The sequence below is a fragment of the Microcebus murinus genome, chromosome 10 (assembly GCF_040939455.1).
Source record: "Microcebus murinus isolate Inina chromosome 10, M.murinus_Inina_mat1.0, whole genome shotgun sequence".
In the NCBI taxonomy this organism is placed as follows: domain Eukaryota; kingdom Metazoa; phylum Chordata; class Mammalia; order Primates; family Cheirogaleidae; genus Microcebus; species Microcebus murinus.
This window is the reverse complement of record NC_134113.1, coordinates 4406003-4410876: the sequence shown is the minus strand read 5'-3', so window position 1 is coordinate 4410876 and position 4874 is coordinate 4406003. Positions and strand designations below refer to the sequence as shown.

The 4874-nt window shown below is 53.7% G+C and overlaps 1 long non-coding RNA gene across 1 annotated transcript; it reads left to right on the top strand.

Annotated features, from left to right (window-relative positions):
* The first annotated feature begins 257 nt into the window (after window positions 1-257).
* LOC105867437 (uncharacterized) lies at window positions 258-1194 on the top strand. The gene is made up of 2 exons (XR_012921299.1): window positions 258-759; window positions 1079-1194. It is a non-coding gene; the product is annotated as an uncharacterized LOC105867437 (long non-coding RNA).
* Window positions 1195-4874: the final 3680 nt, after the last annotated feature.

Below are 4874 nucleotides of genomic sequence, written 5' to 3'. Positions count from 1 at the left end.
GGGATCCCGCGTCTGCACGCGGCCCTGCCCCCGGTCCCCGACACTCCCCGGGCCCTCCGCCGGCGTCCCTTCCCAGGCCCTGCCCCCGCGGTCCCGAACGCCCCTCCCGTCGCCCCTTCCGGCCCCCGCCCCGCCGCGCCGCGCGAGTTTCCTTCGTCACCCGCCAAGCCGCCAGGAGGCCCCCGCAGAGCTTCCTCCGCGGAGCCCGGCGAGAGGCCGGCCCCCCTAGGGGGCAGAGTGGCAGAGCCCCGCCTGCCGCGCCGACCCCTGCACCTGGCACGGCGCAGAGTGTTGGGCCTCAGTTTCCTCGGCTGCACAGTGGGGGAGGGGGCCCTATTTGACGCCCTGGACATGAGGGGTGCAGGGGTGGGAAGGCGCGCGGTCGGCCGGCACGTGCTCCCGAGGAGGCCGAGGCCCGGCCGGCCTCTGCTGGGGAGGAAGGCCCCCACACCGCAGCCCGGCGCCCCTTGCCAAGGACAGTGGCGCCTTGGGGCCTCGCCGGCCAGCCTCCACCCCTGCCCCGCACAGCCCCGGCCTCTCCTCGGATGTGGAGGCCGGGCCTCCCGCTGCCTCGAGGCCTCTTCTCCCCCATCTGCACAACCTGCTTCCTCATTTCCTTCCCAGGTGTCGCCCTCCCCTCCTCCGGACGTCCAGGTCCACCGCCGGTGCTCCGCTCGCTGTCCTCCTCCCCACGCAGGCGGCGCCCTCCCCCGGCACGGAGGGCTCGGTGGCCAGGAGCAGGCAGGGCATTCGGAAGAGGTGAATGCCACAGGTGTGCATCTCCGGTCCCGTGGGCCTGCGTCCCCTCTGCAGAATGCGGGCACGGGTACGGGGCCACGCGAGCAAGGCCGCAGCGCTGCCCGGTCCAGGGGCCACGTCCCTCCTTGTCCTCCCACACCCGCAGCATCCCCGGCCTGTTCCCACTGCCACGCCTTCGCCCACGCCGGTCCTCTCGCCTGCAGTCCTTTCGGCTCCAGTACTGTCACCGCTGGGGCCCGCTTTCCTGGGCGCCCTTTGGTCAGGCTTGGCCAACGCAGTGTGTTCTTGCTGCTCCCCAAACTCCTTCCCCGCCCTACAGTTTCCTCCATAGGTTCTGCGCCGCAGGACAAGCATAGAATCAACTCATCCCTTTTGCCCCGGACGCCCAGGACGAGTGCCAGAAAATACTTGTTGAACGAATAAATGAATATCACTTGTGCTCGCTCCTTTCTATTTCAGTAATACTCCAGGTATTGCCCGTACACAGCATTCTCTAATGTCAACAAATACTAAATTGCCTTGAGAGCAGGAGACAGGAGCAAGGCCTCTGGGGCGACAGGGCATGTTCTGTCTCTCCATCTGTGTGCTGATTGCACCATGTGGTCAGTTTATGAAAATTCATCTGTAACTTTGTAACTTGTGCCCTTTTCTGTAAACAGATACTCAGAATATAAAGCAGAATTTTTTTAAAACAAAGATTTTAAATCTTTGAAAAAATTCTGATTCAGCCATATTTTCTACAACAATGGAAATTGTTCTTTTCTGCAAAAGATGTGACATGCCCTTTTAGGGAGACCACTGAGAAGAAAAAAAAAAAGTACGTAGGCAGAATAATGGCCCTAAAACTGCCTACACTTTAATCCCTCGAGCCTGAGAATATGTTACCTTGCTGAGCAAAATGGACTTTGAGATGGAGACAGTATTCTGGATTATCCAGGTGAGTCCAATCTAATCACATATATTTTCAAAATCAGGGAACATTTCCTGGCTCAGAAAGAGATGTGCCTACACAAGAATGATCAGATAAATGCAATATTGCTGGCATTGAAGATGGAAGAAGAGGCCACGAGTCAAGGAATGTAGGCAGCTTCTTGAAGCTGAAAAAGGAGAAAAACAAAAAAAACCCACCAATTCTCCCATAGACGCCCCCTGCCTGCTCCTTGATTCAGCCCGGTGAATCCTCAGTTGGACTTCTAGCCTAAAGAACTGTAACATAACAAATATGTGTGGTTTTGAGGCACACAGTTAAATTTGTGTGCATTTGTTATAGCAGCTAACCCAATACAGTAAGCAACTTAAGGTAGAGAATTGATTGTATCAGCTCTCAACACTCAGCACTTCTTTCCCCGAGGTTTCTTTTACAAACAACACTAGAACAACAATAAAGCAAAGTGTAGCAAAAAGAAAAAACAACCACGAGCCAATTGCTTTAATGGGTCAGCTGCTTCATTTTTCCATGTTCCCTCCTGGGACTTGCCTAAATGCCATTTTCTACACTGCTGTGACAATGGCATCAATGGATTACCTTTTCATCTTTGCATCTTTGGGGCTGATCTTACTCAATGAGCCAGTCAGTGTTAAGAGCAAAAGCTTCCATAGAACGCGTCTCCCATTTTTTAAGTGTCCGACAGGCCCAGAAACTTGTTAAAGAAGATGCCAGTTCAGCTGAGAGGCCCTGGCCACCACCCTGCCTTCTGCAGGCCTCAGTTCGCTGTCTGTATAATGGGATGTGGAGTTGGCTGTTCTCTGAGATCACTCCTGGCCTTAATGTTCTGCAAGTCCATGATTGGACCCCGATTGTTCCTCCTTTCTCCTTGATCCCTAAAGCCAGCAGCACTTTCACCAGCGTTTTTAAAGGAGTGGTCTCATGAACTCACAGACTAAGATGGTTCTGGCAGAGATTTCTATGTTGATGCCGAGCTAAGGGAATATTTCCAAGAAGTCTGTCCTAGAGCCTTTACAATAACCATTCTTTGAAGAATTGCCTCACCTTCGATCACCATTACCTCAAGAACGGTAGGCCTTTTCACCAACCATCCTTTCAAGAACCGTTTTTTGCAGCTGGCCTTTGTGAGAGGTGGAAAGTGCGGGTCCTGTGTCAGTCCTCCCTTCTAGCTAATTATCCTCCGAGATGAGGAGTGCGCATATGCGAGACGGGCCCAGAAGAAAAAGCAATTAATTCCGGGGCAGATTAGACCCCATCTTGGGTCAGTGAGCACATGTTCCAAAAGGCAGGTTCAAGGGCTCTTCCATCCAGCCCTGAAAACCAGTTAAAACATGTGCGGTGGTCATGTGAGTGCGTGTGTCAGTAGCTTCCTGGCCACGTGCTTTCCCATGACTCATGGGTCTCCTCTGCTCGGGTCCCTGTTCCCCAGCCTCTCTTTCACTTGGAAAGTTAAGTCCAACCACCCCCGGGTCTAGATTGCAACACTGGCCTTGTCTTACCTGCTGCAAAGGCTGAGGCCCTACCTGAAACCTTCAACCGCCTCCCTCCTCCCTTCCTCCAGCCCCTCTCCACCCCCCACCCTCTGCACGGAGTATTTTCTCAGCCTCAGCTGTCCTCAGAAATTCTACCATTAGCACTCCACTTATTATTATTATTATTTTTAACAGATCCCTGCTAAAATTCCCCTGGAGGGGATAACCTTAAATTTATTATGCTTGCACCTTGGTGAGAGTAAAGGATGCAGAAGAGATTTCGCAAGAGGAAATGCCGGCTGGGAGTGGGAGACGCATGCTGTTATTATTGGAGAACCCGCCCTGTGCCCAGAGCTTCATGGATGTGGACAAGCGGAATCCCTGAGCCCTGGAGGACAACAAGTGTTATCTTTGTGTGTTAGAGGAGGCAATCAAAACCCAGAGAGGTTGAGTCATGCTCCAAATCACACAGCAAATCCGACCTGGAGCCAGGATCCTAAGGCTCCTATAGCCAGGAAGGAAGAGACCCCAGTGCACACACCATTTGCTATTAACTCGTCCCTTTCCTGGTTTAAGTCAGGAAGGCCCATTGGAGAAGGGTATGCAGAATTATGAACTAAAATAAAATCTTGGCTGGGCGCGGTGGCTCACGCCTGTAATCCTAGCTCTCTGGGAGGCCGAGGTGGGCAGATCATTTGAGCTCAGGAGTTCACAACCAACCTGAGCAAGAGCGAGCTGCCGTCTCTACTATAAATAGAAAGAAATTAATTGGCCACCTAATATATATAGAAAAAATTAGCTGGGCATGGTGGCTCATGCCTGGAGTCCCAGCTACTCGGGAGGCTGAGGCAGGAGGATCACTTGAGCCCAGGAGTTTGAGGTTGCTATGAGCTAGGCTGATGCCACGGCACTCACTCTAGCCTGGGTAACAAAGTGAGACTGTCTCAAAAAATAAATAAAATAAAATAAAATAAAATCTTAACCCCCAGTTGCCTGAACAGACGCCCTCTTGGCCATGAGGACCCCAGAAATACACTAAAGCTGACTTGCTGGCCATGAGAAGGGAGGTCAGACATGGAAATCCACTCCAGGGCAGGGGTGAGGTTCACGGTGGGCAGGGATATCACAGGGAAAGAAACTGGGCCATCAGGAAACCTGGGACCAGCACAGTTTAAACCTGGGCAGATCCTTTCAGCTCTAGAGCCCTCAGTCTCCCACCTGTTAATGAGAAGGAGGCAGAACTAGCTGTCCCCTGGGGTCTTCCCAACCCTGACATTATGGGATAACAGGTGGGGTGAGCCAGGTGGGGAGCGCTAGAGAGCCAGCCCTCCTCCTGCCTCCCCAGGCTCCTGCTCCCAGCGCTCTTGCTGGAAGCTGCTTCCCTCATCCATACACGGCCTCAGCCCTCCACCTCCCTTGTCACGGACTGTGACCCAGCTGAACTGCCCAACTCCTCCCTGGGAAGAACCCTCTGATCTCTGCTAATTCAGCTTCCTTCTCACCCTCCCCACCCCCACAGCGCTGGTGGGCGGAGCCAGGTGGGACTGGCCAATAGGTCTGGTCATTGTCCCCATCTGGTCAGCTCAGAATCAGCCCCCTGGATGCACCTGTGTGCCGTCTGCCGCTGGCGGAGCTGCTTCACTGGTTAGGCTCATGGTGCTGCGTCCATGGGATTTTCAGGGGCCATGAAAATTGTG